This window comes from Taeniopygia guttata, chromosome 3, assembly GCF_048771995.1.
Source record: "Taeniopygia guttata chromosome 3, bTaeGut7.mat, whole genome shotgun sequence".
Taxonomy (NCBI): Eukaryota; Metazoa; Chordata; class Aves; order Passeriformes; family Estrildidae; genus Taeniopygia; species Taeniopygia guttata.
This window is the reverse complement of record NC_133027.1, coordinates 100,193,259-100,212,858: the sequence shown is the minus strand read 5'-3', so window position 1 is coordinate 100,212,858 and position 19,600 is coordinate 100,193,259. Positions and strand designations below refer to the sequence as shown.

The window sequence follows — 19,600 nt, the reverse complement described above, 5'->3', positions numbered from 1 at the left end:
GAAGAACCATTAAAAGCAAACTACAGCATTTGCAGTTGTAGTATAAAGTTTTACTTGGCATTCCTGTAGGTGATATGAGAGAGTACAAACAATGGTCAAAATTCAATATTGATACCTGAATATTTAAAAATTGGTGTATAAGGACTTGGTTCCTGTCACTTTTCAAGCCATGCTACTGGAGCTGATCTTAAAACCTGACATTAAATGTTATGAGAGAATATGATAAGGTGAATTCCTAGAAAAACCTGACTGAAGGCAACAGAAATCATCCCACCAACATGAATAGGATTTGGCCAAAGCCTGTGTTAAAAGCACTCTGAGGAGGGAGAAAAGGCTAGAAGCAATAGGATTTTAATCTCTTTGGCTCAACATCAGGATTATTTTGTATCAGATCTTTCACACACCAAATACATTTTGGACAGAACATTAAAGATAAATAAATCAGTATTTGTCTTATTTTGCTGAAAAGAACATTTACTGGCAGCATATTTTCATCTTTTCTCAGATTTTATGTTGGGGGCAAATCTTGGAGGTGGGAGAGTAGGTACTCTAGCAGGCATCTGCTAAACATAATGCAGTTGTATTCTGTTACTAAAACTGTACTCCTTCTAGTGTTTTTCATGACATTCATTTTCTCTGTAACATTCTGCTTTACTAGTATCCCAAGATGACCCTAATCAATTTTTCATCCTAGTCACCTTTGCCCACCTGACTCCTCACTTGCAGAGTGACTTTAGCACTTAACTGGGCAAGTTACTCTTCCCTTTCTGTTTTAACTATAAGGGGCAATTGTAGGTCAGTCCCTCATGGAGAATGGATCCTGCACCTGCACCTGAGCTCCCACCCACATAACCAACATTGGCAGAGTGTTTAGGAGATTCTTCTGGTTCACATTTCTGTTACACTGCCAAGTTCAGTTCTGTCATGTGTTCAGCTCCTCCTGTTTTCTCCTTGATTGCGTGTGCTTTCCTTCTCCTCAACCACCCCACCTTCCAGAGCAGAAAAAGGAGCTGCTCACACTGGACATGGCCAGAGCCTGTCCAAAGTATGCTCTGAGTCTGGTCCCACACTGCCACAAAATCATTAGCACTAACATGGAAGTCCTACCCATTTCTGGGGAAAGCCCAGCTCACATATCACATTGCCTCAGCAGAGAAGTAGCAGCCTTTGAAGGGATTTAGCTGTGTTCAAAATGAAATATTTTTTCCCACTTATACACATGAACAGCTGCCACCCCTGTTTTAACATCCCCACTACCCACCGTCCTTTCCAAAAACTGGAATAATGAAAAAGAACAGTCCTGGTGACAATATTATTTACTCGTTAACAGATCCAAGCTCTGTGTGACTTGCAACATGTCGTAGTAAATGCAAGAAGTTGCAGCGCCTCACTTGTAGGAAACGCCAACCAAAAAATTTAGTGCTAAATATGATTAGAAAATACTAAAGAATTTGAAAGCTTTGCTTCAGACATAGCTATCATTAATTATTGATTGCACAGGAAATTCCCATGACAAGCTTGTTAGAAAGGTTTTGTAATCTGTTTCCAAATGAAGTGTAATAAAATATTGAGAAAAATTTGAAATAATGAAATAAATCAAGTTATAACAAGTCACGCTGATTTACATCAGTATTTACCCACCATGAGATGTTTCGTATTTAGGGAAGTTTTGGTAAATATTTTACTGACTCACTTCTCCAGGGCATTTCTGTCAGAACATGTGCTATCTGTCAAACCAGGCATAACCACCAAACTCTCTCACTCCACCTTGACTCCTTCTGCTCCTTTCCTGTATTTCAATGCTAGGTTGTACACAAATAGAAAAGTATTACTATGTTTTCACAATTCTTGGGAGTCCAGAAATATGTCCTAGATTGGGGAAATCCTTTTCTATGGACACACTTACTCAGCATCACTATAATCCACTATAAATATACTACTCACACTTTAAGCTGTTGCCACGGCCTCACAAAGCAGACTGAAATTTTGTACACAACTTTGACTCCTATGAACCAAACACAAGTTTCACAAAAAATTCCCTTCCTACCGCTGAGAGAGAATGGCCTATGAAATTCATACTGCACAAAACCAGAACAAAACACTTTGGAGGAGGAAGCCACAGTTACACCATAACTATTTGATGCTGCAGGGGGAAGAAGGCATAACTTAACTTGTTCAAAGCACTTGGACTGAGCACTGTATTCTTATCACTTATCCCATGTAACTGTGCTGATCCAATTGATCTTTATTTGAATAAGTAACTTTGATGACCTCCTGGTCATTAAAGTGTTTTCCCCTTCTATCTGTCATTACACAGACTGAGGATTACAAAGTTTTAAGTCCTTGGGAAGGGGTTTTCCTAACAAGCTTAAAAAACAAACAAAAAAAAAAAAAAAAAAAAAACCCAAAGTATTTCATCATTCAAAGAAAGTGCAGAGAACTTTCATGAAGATTTTGTCTACTTTCCAGAGTTGTGGCTTTTTAATTTCTTCAAGGTAATACAAGCAAGATCAATTTCTGGGAAAACACCTGAAAATATTGTGCATAAAATCACAGAAAATTAGAATAACTGAGTTCAAAGGAAACCATCAGGATCATCTAATCCAACTCCTGGGCCTGCACAGGACACCCCGAGAATCCCACCATGTGTCTGAGAGCATTGTCCAAATGCTTCTTGAGTTCTGTAAGGCTTGGTGCTGTGAGCACTTCCCTGGGGAGCCTGCTCCAGTGCCCAGCCATGCTCTGGGTGAATTTTTTTTCCCTGCTAGCCAGCCTAAACCTCCCCTGACACAACTTTGGGCCATTTCCTTGAGTCCTGTCACTGGGCTGGGCACCACAGAACACAGACTCCTGCCTGCTCCTTCTCTTCCCCTCACGAGGAAGTTGTAACTGCAATGAGGTCTCCCCACAGTCTTCTCCAGACTGAACAGACCAAGTGATCTCAGCTGTTCCTCAGCTGTCCTCTCAAGGACTTTCACCATCTCTTGTCCCTCCTTCAGACACTCTCTAACAGTTTAATGTCTTTTTCATACTGCAGTGACCAGAACTGCCCCCAGCACTGGAGATGAGGCCACCCCAGCACAGAGCAGCAGAGTCCCCTCCCTTGCCTGGCTGTGATGCTGTGCCTGATGCACCCCAGGACAGGGATGGCCCTCCTGGCTGCCAAGGCACTTCTGACTCAGATTCAGTGCAGAACATAAGGAAGGTAACATGGAAAAAGTCAGGAGATTGAGCTGCACTCAGGATTCTGCATCACTTTACAGATGTTGCTGTGTTACAGCTAGCAACCAGAATTGGAGGTCTGTATGGTTTCTATTATATTGTTGTCCAAAACAACACTAGAAGATAAAAAGACACAGCTGTGAAGTACATTGGTATGAGGTTTCAGAAAAATAACTCCAGTTTCATATCTCAGTTGGGTCATGCTCACACAACAGGAATGAACATTTTGTAATTGCATCAACTGAACTGGACTTGTACAAACAAGACCTGATTAAGTTTTGTCTTGCAGTTTCCAATGTTCAACTGCAGCTTTTTCTAAGAATTTCCTATTCCTGGAAATTATGAATTTTTCATGAGTCCTCTGATGAACTGTGAACACATAATGGGAGATTAGGTGATTGAAATGAATTCTTGTGCCCAGTTTTAAACTTAATTAGCTTGGTTTCAAACACTGAATTGTAAATGTACTGAGAGTATGGTATTCTAAACACTATTTATACTATTTCTAAATTGTTCTAGGACATTTCTCTGTGTTCATACACCTCGTTTACAAATGTTTCCAGGGTTTTAAGCAGTTTAACTTAATAACCCAGTAAAGACTAAGCCTAAAGGTCACACATGTCAGTGTGATCAAAGTCTCTCTGTTCTTAAATGAATATACAATTCAGTGCAATGTAGCTAACACAATGAAATCACTGCTGCCAATTGATGCAGGCAAACAGATCACAGTCTGGGAGAAGGTCTATAGGCAGAAGACCCAACCATTCCTCTCAATGTCATCCCACACTTCTGACCAGAATTTAAGAAAAAAAAAATCTCCACCTTTCACCCAAAAGAAGAAAAATTAGTCAAAATCACTACAGGAGGAGGACTGAACGCAGTAATTCATCCATAATTAAAACACCCACAGGCTGCCTAAGCAGACCCTCACTTTCTTTTCTTGTCCAGAGTGGCACTTTTAATGTAAAGATTTTGGATGGATTTTCTAGGGGGATAAAACCTCCACAAACCAAAAAGCAAATGTAAAAAAAACCTATTTCAACATTTAAATTAAGCCATCTTGCTGCCTATATTAACAAAATATAATAAAATATAATATAAATTATAGTATCTCAGTTTTTCCTAGAAAACATATGCATATTTAAATTCCTGCTGGAAAAAGATACACTGACATAACGGTAAGAAGAGGAAAAGTGAGGATTTATCCCAAAGGCTCTTCCATTTCCTGTTGCCGCTACAGGAAAGGACAAGAACTGAGAAGGTTCCTGTCTGCTGCTGGCTGGCTTTGTATATTCCCTGGTGTTTCATTTCTTCAGTCTTGGTCTCAATAAGAGTTTTCTCACCCAGGTATCTGTATCAGTTATTAGCAGTAATACCAGAAAGAGATAACTCAGCAGCAGAAAGGCAAATCTCTTCTTTCTACAGGAAAGAAGTTGTGGAATAGAATCAGATTTTTAAAAATAAATAAATAAATAAATAAAACAAAAAACACCCTCAAGCCAGATTTTCTAAATTTAAACACTTCTGACAGCATCATAGTTCATATAGCTGTTGAAAGAATGAGACTATGGGATCTGCCTGTGGCCACATCTGAGAACCCTCCTGCAAATGGCCCATTTGATTTGTGCTAGCTGCCTCCTTCAGCTGGTGAAGTGGATGGCTGCGGCAGCCTGCCTGTTGGACTGGCTTCTGCAGTGGCCAAAATTTCCTAAATGACCAGGTTGCCCTACAGGGTTGGGGCAAAGAAGACCATGGCCCAAATGGGAACATTACCAGGCACAGCTTAATCATTTGCAGGTACTTACATAACAGTATGTCTTTTTAAACTAGCATTCTAAACCTTCCTTTTTCAGGAGGCAGTCACAACTGACCAGCAATCCTGCTACCAACAAAAGGTGCTGGCAAGGAAAACTAGAGGTTTCTTTAGCTGAGCTCAGGGATGAGCTGCAGGTTTTTTGGGGGTACCTAAGAAGCAGGTACACCTCAATAACATCACAAAGACCTTAACATGGACTCCCTGTATCATCTTATAATTTTGCTTTACGGAACTTTGTGTAACAACCCTTCAAAATTCTCAAGTTCTAACACACAAACACATGCACTGCAAACAGCCTCTCACCAGCTATGTTTGCATTGTTACTCCTCAACCTGAAACCTCAGGTTTAAATAACTGTCAGTCGATTTTATCAATGTTTGGTTTATGAGTCATTCAGCCAGCACAATGGGCCGAGGAAGAAAACAGCTCCTTTACACACATGCCCTAATTTTTCTGCTGCCATGGGAAGCTGGAGAAGCAGAGAGAGGGCACAGGAAGGAATTGTAGCTTGAACAAAAATATATGTCCCAACCCAGAGTTCTACCTGTTAGGCACACTAAACTCATAAATCAAGTCATGAGCAGAACAGGAGGAAAACAGCTCTGGGACATTATACCAAATGTTTTGGTATAGCTTCAAGTTGCAGCAAGAAACTTTCTGCTAAATTGCTTCCTATTTAAATTTGCTCCTTTGCACAAACCACAGATTTTCGTACCTTTTTTTTCTTTTTTTTTTCCCACCAGTGAGTCTCTAGAAATTTGAAAATAGGGGAGGGAGAGAAAAATCACCGCTCTGGATTTAGTTTTATACAAAGGTCACGTAAAGAAGGAAATGTCTGCCCTCCCACACACACGTGCTAAGGACAGTTTTGCTAAAATTAGCCACTGGTGGAAAAAGCACAGAATCGAGTTGTTCTCATGAGCCTTTCTCCTTTCAGCAGAATTCTGCACCATCTCAGAGCCCAGCAGACTCAGCCTTGCCTGGAGCTGAGCACCTCGTCTGGCCACTGCCTCCAACAAAAGCAGCAGAGAGCAAGGAACAGTTGCCAGTCTCAGATTGCACAGATATGCCCAGACTGGAATCATCTGGGATGCATTAGACTGGGAAATCTCTTGTCTGTGCTAGCATACCTGCTTTTTATTTGGGGCAAGTGTCATTGAAACAAGATTTATATGTTAGTCTGCACTGATAAAATTGTGTCAGAACCTGCGCTGGTCACTCTTATCTTGACATTAAAATTAAATATTCCTATGAAAACTAGCCTTGACTTTTGTTGCACAAAGTAAATAAAAAACTATTTGTTTTGTTTAGAGTGGTGAATTGCAGATATCAGAATAAAACAAGGACAGGAGTGGAAAACTTTGCATTATGGCACTAGGTGATTCATTATGTTCTATCTGTGCTACAAATAATTTTCATATTCTCTGTAAATTGTTATTGCTTCTAAACCTGATCACAATTTCAACACTAATAGACCAAAACCAGTGTACAAATACTGATTTCCTATCTTATGTTCAGGTCTTGTAGGGAATTGTTCAAGTACAAGTATATTAGATTTATGAGTGTTTACCTTATCTGCATCCTTTATTCAGAGGTGCAGACCCTTACCTACACCTTTGTGATGCCTGGTTAATGTTCAGGGCTTCAAACATTTTCTTGTATTTTCCAGCACTTCTTTGTTTTGGCCAAATCAAAACCATAGGCAGTGCTTCAATACTTAAATTTTTACCAGACAAAAAACAGCCCCAGAAAGTTCCCTGGCCTTCCTGTGTGGTCAGCCGGAGCAGGCAGACCCTTCCCAGAGGCACTTATTTTCACCATCACCACCCCCACCTCTCCAAAGTAACACACATGGGATGAATTGTCCTCTAGACATGCCTATTTAGCCTCATTGACTATAGACAGGGCTTAGGTGACTAAATGCATTTCTCAAAATAGGCAAGATGAATCTGTTACTGGAACCTAAGCCTCAGGGAAAAGAAAAAAAAAAATTACTGCCAATAAGAATGTGGTGCCTTTTCCTTTAAAAGCCCTACTCTGTGGATCCCATGGGATCATACACCCACTGGGCATTCTGCAACTGCTCTGGCTTCCAGTTATTTCTGGCGCAGGTCTTGGCATTGATTTTTGACCTTTTGGAGCCCTCTTTGTGTTAGGTAACACAGCTCACTCGCTTTCCCCAAAATGCACAGGAGAGTAAAGCAGGAAAGTGAAAGCAATAGCAACATTCCATCATGCAGGGAAAGAGTTAAAGCTACAAGGAGCAGGAAAGTTGTCTATCTTTAGGAGCTCCTACAGTTTCAGTCACTTATTAAAAGAGGATTTATATTTCTGAAGTAAGGATCTGTACTTCCTCCCTCTGCTGAAGCTGTGTGTTTCTCTGCCAGACTGTGATGAAAAGGGCCCTCCCTTGCCCATCACCAGCCAACGCTGATGTCATCCTGTTATTCTTTTTCACCTTGCACACATGTTGAGGCTTCTCTGTGGAAGTCTTGCTGAGACACACATCTCTTTGTCTCTTGTTTCTCTCTGCTCGGAAAGCATTTTTTTAATCCCAGATTTCTTTTGCACATAGCTCAAGCAGGAATGTTTCTGAGATTTCTGAGAAGGAGGATCCATACATGTAAATAATGCTGTTCACTAATGGCATCCTACCATCCATTAAAGCCAGAAGTAATTTCTTTGACGAGGGTGTTGTACAGAGCTCTAACTAGGAGGTCTTGCTGATCTCTTGTTTGAAAACTTAGACATTGTACCTAACTACAACTGATCCAAGCAGGAAGGTCAGGAGGATGGGCCCCTTTTGCACCCCTTTTGCAGGGTTTGTAGAACTGGTCAGAGGGTGATTTAGCTGCAAGACACCCCTCTCTTTCCTGCATTTCTAGAGAAATATTGCAGAGCCTCAGTGTCTCACTGCACTTCTCCCTATTGGAAGGGAGACAAACAGAAGCCATCCTTTAGGCTGCATTTAAAGATGTGGCTAGGGATTGTCTTATTTTTTTTTTCTACCTGTTGGTGTGCATTCTTGCCTGATCTGTGCATGTCAAACACATATGGCTGCAAAGGAACTCCTACAGCCACTTCCCTTTGCCTGCTCAGGTCATTTCCATGCATCCCGCTCTGTTCTCCCAGTAAAGAGAGAGTCTTTCACAAACGGGCAACACCATCATTTGCCAGAGGAGGTTGAGCTTACAGGCAGCAAGAACACTGCACAGCAAAGACACAGTGAGAGCTGCAGTGAGCACTGCAGACAACTCCCAAGATCACTTCAGATACAACGCAGGTGTAGCCACAGGCTCTCCTTGTGGGAAGGGGAGAAAATTGGATAGCTGTGTGTTATGTACCTCTGAGGTTTTTAGAATGAAGAGAATAAAGTGAAACAAGATTAAGAAGCACATTAGGCCATCTCTGACAGATCTTTTCTACTTACTGGGAAGAGTCTCCCACTGAGCTCCTGGGAGGTTCTGAGCCCCTGAGGACTCCATGAAGAAGCTAAAATTTCCAGCCACAAATGGCGCTGTTTTTCTGTGCAAGGCTGAGCTATCAGGGAAGGTATCAGTGCAGCCTGTTGCTACTGATACTGTAAGCAGAAGACAGAAACAGTGGATCTTTTGTTTATCAGCCCTCTACAGTGTACAGCCCCTTTGTGACTAATAAGCCAGCTTTCTGCAACTCTCATATGGTGCAATACTACATTTTCAAGTCAGCTCAGCTAAACTGAACCTGCAATCAATTGATATCAGTGGGGTACAATAGTCCTGATAAGAAAAATGTCTGTACAAGGAAATTCTGAGATGCACGGTGCAAGAATAAGTTACACCAGGGAGGATATGTTCTTTCTAATAAATGCAAGTTACTTTTGGCTGGTCTTCACATCTCAGATTTACTGCTCATACTATGGGAATCATTGTATTGCCTTATCACGGGCTCATATGAAGCTGTGCTTACTCATGCTTGCAAAGCATTTAAAGATTAGAGAGAGCAGCGTCTGTAAAACCATAAAAAATATTTTGTTATCATTATTATTTGACCAAAGCAATAGGGAAATACACTTTAGAAATGCTCCAGTTCATTAGTTTATAACTTTCTTTTTTGCTAAAAGCAAAAACCAGCAAGCTGCAAGGTAGCAGGTTCAGACTTCATTTGTCTCAATATAGGCCTATTTGTTTGTCTCTACCACAGGTGGGGATTATTTTTTACACTGTTTTTAATAAAAAGTTAAGAAGTAGATGCAGAGGTGAAGGTGAGAAGTAGATGTAAAGTAAAAGCAAATTAATCTGGGACTCATCCTGAAACATCTGTGGCCCAAAATGTTACCCTCTAGCCGACATCCCAAGTTGCTATCCTTCTCCCTGCATAAGCTTCTGGGGTCTCATTAATGCACCAGGCAAGTCTACACAGCAAAGGGCTGTTAGAGATCCTGAGGTAGCTTTGAGGAAACTGGCTTGCCTACACAGTACATTGCAATGCCATGCACGGATGCTAGCTTAGATCCCAGAGGCAATATAGCCGTGTCTGTATAGCAAAGCACCCACGCTAATTAGGCCTGCCCCTGAGGATGCTGCAGGAACGGAGCTAATTAGGTATGCTAAGAGGCACCTCTGTTAATTAGCCCAGGGAGAACAGAACAACACTTACAGAGCTTCCGATCATGGCATTAGCTCAGGGATCTCTACAGTGTACTTGGCTGTGTAGCATAGCTGAGCCCACAGCTCTCTTGAGCACCATCCGAAGCATCTAAATACCTTCTTTCAATCCAGTCTCACCATCTGACCCTGCTTTTGCAAGTATTCATAGCTCTGTTTTTCTCTTGGTGGTAGGAAAATTAGGTAAATAGATTCAAAAGAATGAAGGAAAAAAGCCAGTAAAAACCACACTACAATAATCTAGTGTTATTAAATTCACCTACAGGTAGTGACATGCCTGCAGGGAAGCACTGGATATTCCTAACCCATCTTGATAAAAGGCATACTTTGGCTAGTGGTGCATGTTTTGCAAGCAGTGTATCTCTAAAGGTACTGTTAACTCAAGCCAACTCAGTTACAAACACAGACTATGATATATTGAGTTGTAGCCATGCAAGATTTTCCATTACTAGTTCAGGGTTGAATGAAATCATTGAGGCACAGGTACAAACCTAGGAAAGATGAGCAGGAGTTTTGTCCCTTTTCCTTCTCCCCTGGTGGCACCATGAGTTAGGACAGAGCTGTTCTGGCTGGTTCTGCTGGCTGCAGCAGAGCCCAGCTCACCAAGGATCCCTGTCCGTACCCTGCACAGCGCACACAGGGCTGGTGCCAGCACCAAGCACCGCACGTGGCCATGCCTCCAACTCCCAGAGTTGCTATACAACAGCACAGGGGTAAACAATGCCCTGTCTCTACTACAGCCAGCACAGATAGGAGAAGGGTGATGTGACTATTAAGGGAACGCTTCCAAATGCCTTTCCAACCACCATATCATAGGTGCACATAGAAACGCTGAGTTTATGCCTTTCAGAGAGAAAACGTGTGTGCTTTGTGCCATTCCAGGAGGGGGGTTTATGGTTCTTATTCTTGAAAAATGGAGCACAGTGATTTCCAATTACCTTCCAGGCATGTGTGTAAAGACACCCATTTCTTTCCCATATGTTTCAGAAGAAAGTTTTTGCACATGGGTAACTTCTGAATAGGACATAAGCCCCTAAATCCCAGTTTGAGCTCTTGATCAAAATGCAAAAATGCATGGTGGAATTTTAAATCAGCTTCAAAATCTTATAACGTGAAGCTGCTGGAACCATTGAGAAAGCTGAAACTTTAAAAAAGTGGATATTAGGAAAATATAAATACCAAAGAAGGCAAAGGTTTCTTCTGGAATTAATGTGGTTGCAGTAGAGAGAATTCTTAGGTTTCTTCTAAAGATTGCTATGTTTTAGGTATATAAAAGCAAATAAATAAATAAATAAATAAATAAATAGGTTTTTCTCTTTCAGGTTCCCAATAATTTGCTGTTATGATATGAAGTTGAGGGTGGTGTATGCAATATATCTGAAAATCAGAGTTCAGTATTTAATCTTTACTTCTTATCCTTTGGAAAAAAAAAATCTTAAAAGTATGGTTTATGTAGCTTTATGATAATAGTCAAAATAATATAGTGTTCTGTAGCATTTACTAATGCAAACTGGGTTATCTCACGCAACCTTGACTTTACAACAGGGGGCCTGATGTATACCAGACACACAAAATGGTCATTAACTTGATATGATATAAGAAAGGTGTTGAAGTGAATAACTTATATAGTAGTAATAGTGGTTCTGTCCATAAACGATTTATCTTGCTTTTGAATGGCAAAAAAGATACTTTAACTTGCCTTGTCTCTGGGCAACTTTAGAGTGACCTAGAGACTTCTCAGTTTCAGAGTTCAAAATTGGTCCCTCCTTTTATACTTAGCCAGTGCTTAGACTAAAGCTGTAATACATCACCGTGTCTCACAGAGACCTAAAAAATAGAAGAGACTGAAATCCTAGGCAGGAGCATCCCGTAACTCTATAAAAGTCAATGCTGTGTCCCAAAATAATGAAAATACCCCAACTCGGTTTCCAGCTGTCTAAATAACTCAGATTTTCAGCTTTACTGCCAGAACTTGTCTAATACCCTTCACTTTGTTCAGTTTTACATCTACATTTTCTCTATTTCTATCTATTCAAAACAAAACTTGAAGCACAAAGGTTATCAATTCCCAAAACCTCTTGTGCACAGACAGACTCACAAGGTCTCTGTCAATGAACAACAGCTAATCATTCATTCTTATTATACTGGCACATAAATCTTCTGAGTGACCAGGGAAACCAGAAGCCTGCTACCCTCATAACATTCCTTGCGTGCCTGCTGAAGGCGTTGTGTCTATACATTGCCCATGATTCCCAGAAACACAGAGTTAAGAATAATTCAAGAGATGTAAGAAGGACTAGGAGGGAAGGATAACCTGCACGTAAACATTGCCAAGTCCTCAAAACTAATTGCTTGAGGTGGTTATGAAAATAAAGAAAAAAGCCTGTGATGCTTATCAGTCTTATTTCTCAAACACTAACTGGCCTTAGTATAGTTTTACACATAATCAAAAAAAAAAAAAAAAAAAGAAAGAAATTAGCTTAATACTAGAGCTTATCATTTTATTAGCTTGAGAGCCCTTAAAGATGTGATAATGGAGGTGCTACATGGACAACAATTTCAGTTTTTTGAGGTACCCTGCACTCACCTCTTCCAATCATCCACACAAACTAGAGGTCCAGCTGAGAACAAGCTGACATTCACAGAGCTACAAAGTCATCTGTGAGACAGAAAGGTCAATCAAGTAGCCAGAAGTGTGTCCGGGGTGTAAACATGGCATTTCACAAAAACAGCATGGTCCAGATCTGCCTGACGTGTCCATACAGGCATGGCCAATGCCTATTGTGCAAAAGGCGTTAAGTGCCATTTCATATGAAAAAACATAAACATCTATCTGCCCTCCAAACTCCTAGAATTATAAATAGTTTGAGTGGCAAATACTTCTGTCACGTTCAGGATACCTTCAAAAGATATTCCCAGCACTGCATATGACAAACCAAAGCCTGGCAGAGTTCAGCCTTATAAATATATCCTGGATAAGCCTGTTGATTTGAACAAGAATTTGTGTGTCTGTGTCTAAAGGAAGAAGAGAAGAAGAAGGAAGGTTGGTCATGTCAGTCACTTGTGTAAACTTTTCAAGCTGACTGGTAGAGTTTATTATCTATGCTTTGACAGTAATAAGAGCGCTGAATTCCGAAATGTTGTGTATTACATTGCACAACAGGTTTTATCACAGAAGAACTGAATAGTCTTGATGAATGAGGTTTCACATAGGTTGCTGTTGAAAAAAAAATTAGACATTATTTGCATAAATTGCATTAAGTTGATTGTTTCCCACCCCTCCCAAGTACCTCAGTACCTTGGAAATAAATTATAGTCAGAGAGGTATTAAAATAAATTTTTTTTAAAGTCCTGAAGTAAATTTCAAACCACAAGACAAAGTAAAGAGTACTGTAGGCTATTTTCAGACCTCCTCAAAGTTATTCATATTCTAGTTGTCAAACAATCATACGACTCCCAGACATCTTTTTTTCCCCTGAAATCCTGTTATGGAGTCTTCCACAGACACATTAAATTATTTCCTTTTCAATATGTTAAGAAAGAAGAAAGAAGCAGCCATCCTTAAGTCACATGTGTTTCTCTTTAAGAAAAAGGGTCTCCACAGTTCAACAAGGCAAATAGTTCTCTGTAAATGAAGTCATGCTGAGATTTTTAAAGCACATAGGATTAGGAAAGCAGTATTGGTAGCAATGTCGTTGTCACACAAGCTAGAAATTCTCCTTCTCACCCTGTTTTTTAATTCCAGCCTTCCTGGGACAGTGTGTAAACCTGTACAAACCAGATTCTTTGCTAAATTTACAACTGTGTTGAGAAACACATCACTACAGAGAAGCACAAGGAAAGCTGTGTGAAATACTAAGGGTTTAAATGCCCTTTCAAAAATATTTGTTGTCATTCTGACCCAACTGGAAGAAAAAGGGAGACGAAACACTTGCAATAGCAGCTTGCCTCAGTTGGTAGAACCTGAATATGGGACTTTGCCTGGTTTATTTTAAGTCTGAGCAGCTAGCAGCTGGAGTATGTCCCACATGCTAACACTTGGAATTCCCCAGGGAGAAGGTTTGTTTCAAATGTACACGCCAGCCCTCCAAAGCTGGTTGTCTTTGTGCTTTATTAAGTTTATGAACTCCATCCTTGCCTCAAGTCCCGATGGTAATACACCTATTCTGAGCAAGTGAATGTGGGCTTCATATGGGCTGGTTTTGATTTAAATGCAATCTATGAACAATATCTACTTGCACACACATACACACCCCAGGCAGATACTGAACAGACGCAGCCTTGCAGACTTACACAGCAGCTGTGACAACAACTGATGTCACCTCCTTTGCAGAAATTTCCACAAGCGTCTTCCAAAGGCCAAGTTAAATGAGATAGAGCTTATCAGTTTCTTTAAAGTGCTCTGGATGAGACCAGTCCATGTGACCCCCTTCCTGGCCACGGGGGTGTGGTATGTCACAGTTCCCATATCAGCTGGCACATGGCGGTAGGAGATATGAGACAGCAGAAAAGCAGTAGTAACAACATCACCCAGCCCGCCGAAGACGGAGCGAATACGCTGAGTTACTTCAGAGTGCGCTCATTTACTGTCTGCAAACAGGTGGAGGGTGTTCAGCCCTGACTTCTGCTTGCACATCCCACTCGGCACAGATGGGTGGTAATGTTGCCAGCTATGCTTTGGAAAGGCTATGGTTCGTTAGCGTCGTATTAACGCCTCTAGCAGTGAGCTGCAATATTCTTTTTTTCTCTTCATGAACTTTCCCCTTCTTTTGGATATTCTGTGTATAAAAAAGAAATTACTAGCAAGGATGATTTTTCAAAAGCAATTGCTTAAGATAAATTCCCTGCCTCAGTTTTTGCAACAGAAAGATTAGAGAATTTCAGAAGATACACTCCTCAGCTTTACTGCTAAAGCTACTGAATGTTTCAGGTTTCACTGCCTTTAAGTATTATTAAATTATCACTTGTAAAGAGTTCACTTTTAAAGCTTCTTGCAATGATTATTTTTATTCAAAATACCAACTGGTCAATAACATATTAACGGAAACAAATATGTAATATTTGCAAAACATCTCAATACCTCAGACTTCGTAGGACAAAAGGACTCCTTGCTTGAAGTAATTTAAAAACATAGCCATAGTATTGAACATTGCATTCAGCAGCTTGCAATTTTCACCTCAGAGCTCACCAGTTTCTTTGCATGGGCCTGTTAGCACAGAGGACAGCCTTAAGCTCTTACCCCAAGCTAGTTATGATATTTTGATTAACAAATGTTGGTAATGCAACTTTTTTCTTTGTGAATGTGCCCCTTCAATGTCTGATTTCAAATTCTTGCACCAGCAAAGTTACAGTCACTCTAGATAACTTGAGCACATCCCTTGTAAATCGTGCTATTGGTGCAAGACCAACATTTTTTAGAATACACCAGCACAATGGTATATAGTATATATAAGTACTCAAGAATTTGTGGCAACAGAACCAAGAGAAGTTGAAATTCAGTCTTATGATCCATTCCTGAGCTACTTCTCCTAGCCCTGCTACTGAGTACAGAATGACAAAAGTTTGGGAATTTTAAATCAGTTTTTTTGTGACTCTGCCAGATTGTTCCAATCTTACTGCAATCTCACACCTGTTAAGAATCTCCCTGACTTGTCTAACCAGCTCACATTGGATTAAAAAAGCTACCTTGCCTTCACCCATTTCCTCTTTCAAAGTTAAGTGTCTGCAGATAGAAAAATAATCTTTCTAGGGCACAGACAGCCTCTCCTATTTCAACTGTGGTGTACCCAGCTCAAAATTGTGGCTGGAACCTGGATGTTAATGTCACCTTAAATACTAATATTTTTTCAGGTGCTGGCCAGAGTTTTAAGAGATAGTTCCAGCAATGAGCATATCGGAGCAGCAAAGACACAGCTGCTCGAAACAGCAACGTGCAGTGGTTATATATGCAATGAAAAAAGACCTCCTTCAAGGAAGCTATTGAGGACAGCTGCAGATCACTCCTCCTCAGGGTTCATTAGCTTTTTTCATCTTCTGTAAGCCAGCCTTGGGCATGACTTTAGAAGATGATTAAACCAAAAAATTTGTGTGCGATTTCACCCTCTACAACTCCAGCTGCAACATTTTATCCATGAAAGCCCCAGGATCCAAGATCCAGGATAGTAGCCTTCCTGTCTCTCTACTTCCTTGTAATGCTGGTTACAATCTCTCCTCCCACCACCACCTATGTCTGAACTGTGATTGGTTAAAAACCCTTAATCCCTGCTGGAATTGTATGAACAGAAACATAGATTGCCAGTCACCTAAAATCTCTGGTGAGCCCTGACTGGGACAGACGAAAGGCCTTTCAGTATTCTCCCCAGCAAGTCTTTCACAAAGGTAGAGTTAATTTTGTGCCCAGGTTCGCTTCCTTTTTGTGCTGTAGGGATGTTCTAAATAGTTCTGTTATGTGTAGCACAGATACATATTTATATGTAATTCTGACCATACAGATGGTGAGATGCCAGCTATGAATTAACAGAATTTACAAAGTTTTGCCAAAGGCACTCATAACTATGAGCTGCACATGTGGGTGCTTTAAGTGCTAAAAAAGGCCCTACTCTTCTCACATCTGAAATATGGATCCATAGCCCTTACACTTACGGCATTCACAAGCCAGTGCATGGTAGCCCATGCACAGCGATTTTAAATTTGAAATGCAGGCACATGATCTCAGATTCCACTCATAAAGGGCTATCTGTATTGCAATGTTTGAGACTTACAAGTGCAAACATAGCAGAGGCACTAAGGGCTTATGTGAAAAAATAATTATTCCATGTAGAAAGGAAGTTGGCTTGCTTTGAGCAGAGGTGTTAATAGACTAACCTTTTTCTCCAACACCAGCCTGCTTACCTGAAAATATGAAAACATCTACTGATGTAGCACTGTATATATTTATTTGAGGTGGGTATCATATCCCACTCATGTTAAATATCTTGCTGCATTTCAGACTAAGATAGTCATTAATGGGAATACCAGTTATAAGAGTCGTTTAATGAAAAATAAGCCCTGGACAACTGTGCTGCAATTTTAGTAATTTGGGGGCAGAGGCATGCAGATCATAACACACAAATACAGCTAAATTTAAAAGAGTAGCTTCAGAATAGACACCTTCCCCCCTTTCACCAGGTTCAGAATAGTTACTAAGAGCTGGATCTTGAATGACAGTACCAAAACAGGGACTTGGCACAGAGAGGACTTGCTTCAGCTGAGGGATATGCCAGGGTACAGATAAATCCATCAGCAACTGGAACAGTGGAAAAGGTGGAAATACTACAAAGATCTATGATAAAAAAAGGCATTTAGGTCCATCATTTTGTTACCTAAACAAGATTCCTTCTTCTCCCCATCTCCAATATATTTCAGTTGCAGTCAATGGTAACTCCCAAGGAGTGGCAAAAGCAACAATACTTGCACAGACATGGCATTAGTAAATTAAGCACAGGTCCACTGGTTGCTCTGGCTGTGCCTGAGTAATATTTCCCCAGCCACTACTCTTCTTCTTCCATTATCAGAAAAGTAGTCTCCTCTGCCAGCATAAGCATGCACATAAGTAGGCTCCTAACCCTATCAAAAGCAGTCCAGGCCGAAAACTGAGAATACAAAAAACCTACAGGAAGTGCTTAAACTAAGCCAGACTCTACTGAGAGAACCAAGTGTTATGCAGCTCTACTTATGGGCTGGGTGGGATCTCAGGAACACTGAGGGTGAGGGATGTGCTTTCCTTCCAGCTGGAACTGAAACAGGCAGGAGCTAGAAATCGCTTCACCAACAGCAATACAAACGTGTCTAGGAGAGACAAACACTGTTGATGCAAAGTAGGCAACAATGATGACCAAGAACTCGTTTACTACCTGCAAATCCCTTGTACCTCAAGGGAATGTGGGACAAGCATGGATAGGCAAGACCTAGCTGCATCTCCTTCCTTGCAACTTAAATATGTAGATGCTGCTTTTCACCCTGAAGTTCTTTTGGATATGCGTTGAGTAGGGCTAGGAAAGTATAACCTTTGTCATCTCAGATTGGATACTCCCTTCCTTATTTTTTTTTCCATCCTAAAGGGGTTTAGACAAGGGGTAGTTTCTAAGGTCATTGAAAAGAAGACATAATTCTTCTAGGAGACTTAATGGAAGTTGTGGCTTGCCAGCTGCTAATCTGTGTGGCAGGAGCTAGCTGGACATCCACACTTCAGTGGAAGACCTCCCATAACTCTTTCTCTCAGGACTCCAGCATCCCTAGTGTTAGCAACTCTTCAATAAAATTAAGATCTGATATAAGATCCAAATTAGAAAAGGAAAAAAGTGGGGCTTACAGCATCTACCCCTGTCTACATAACTCTTACCTCTGCTTCGTTTAGTTGATCCATCTGCTTCCCAGAACTGGAACTGTCTGCACTCGAGGGAGGACCTTGCTTTTGCTCTAATAATGGAAATGGGTGTGTGTATTTGGATGTGTTTGTGCTCTTAGTGGGAGGTTTATGTCCTCTAAAATAAGCAAGTTGCAAGGCTTCTTTATGAAGATGCACAACACAATTTTTCACCAAGGGCCCAAGGCAGATTATGCCAGGCCATTTCATAAGGTGTTGGAGTAACACATAGTATGTATGGGCACCTTTTACATATATAACACCTACTTGCCTGGAAGCAAATCAGTAACTCCCTACACCAAAGCTTGCATTTGTTTGCTCTTATTAGAGGTGGAATGGTGCCTGAGGGAGGGCCATAGGCATTCCATTACTTAGGATCAGTGCCTGAGCAAAATGGAAAGGCTGCTAAAAATAAGCAACATTTGCTCATTGGTATAAATAACAAAAGTGAGAGAGAAAGAAAAACAGAAAGACGACAAGATGAAAATGAAAACTGGCCCCAGACCAGGCCTTGCAGAATGACCAGTCGCCTCCTCATTGCCAATTCTCTCACCATCTCCACTATGGGCAAGACACTTTCCACTGCCAAGTGCCCTCAGCTTCTTTCCTGAGAGGACCTTCACTTGCAGATTCCCAGTGGGCCTGAGCATACAAGATAGTTCCCACAGCACCTCACAAAATACCACTGTGATCCCTGCGGTAGCGTGTGAAGTATTTATTCTATCTCTATTTTGTTTATTAAGGATATTATGGAGGGAGGTAGGAAAGGGGAAAAGCTGCACTTCCACAAGGCTATCATTATTAAAAACTTTATCCTTTCTTTATTAAAATAGAAATAACTTTTGGATTCCCATTTTTCTAACAGATTTCCAAAGCAAATAATTCCCAAAGCACCCTTGGCTGCCTATTTTCAAGTACTAAGGTTGAGAAAGCTAAGCCTATCTATACTTAGAGGAAAATAAGACCAGGCTAATTAAAAATTCACCTTTGCCCTGTATTCCTAAAAGCACTACACACCCCCATGGGACCAGACATTTCAGGATGAGCTGTCTTTTTACAGGAGAGTTTAAAGCAAAGTATGATTCTGGTTACCTTTCCTTTTAGTGTCTCTTTAATAAAAAGGAATGACAATTGGAAACCAGCTCCCAAAGTAGCACACTCAATCTTTCCTCTGCTTCTATTTAATGTATTCTATTGTAATAAAGTGCACACACACAAACCTATTAGCCCTACAATTAAACAAATAATGGCATTAACAACTCCCACCCACCGCCTTAAGCAGGTTTAGCTGGGAGAGCAGAAGCAGCTGTCTCTGTCCTGTGTCTCTGCCAGAGGTCACCATCCTGCAGCAGGATCAGCTGATCCTCCTGGATAAACTCCTGAGCAAGTGTAGTGTACAGGCTGCAGCATGATCATAAACCACCTCCAATTTCAGTTTACTCTGGCAATAACCTCCTACAAAAATAAGGGAGGAAACCTAAGGCTGGTAACTCTTTCATCTCTTAGAATCAG

The 19,600-nt window shown here is 40.8% G+C and overlaps 1 protein-coding gene across 1 annotated transcript in view; it reads right to left on the bottom strand.

Moving 5' to 3' along the window:
- THADA (THADA armadillo repeat containing) overlaps positions 1-19,600 on the bottom strand; it is a 506,671-nt gene that overhangs the window by 204,099 nt on the left and 282,972 nt on the right. The window lies entirely within an intron of this gene.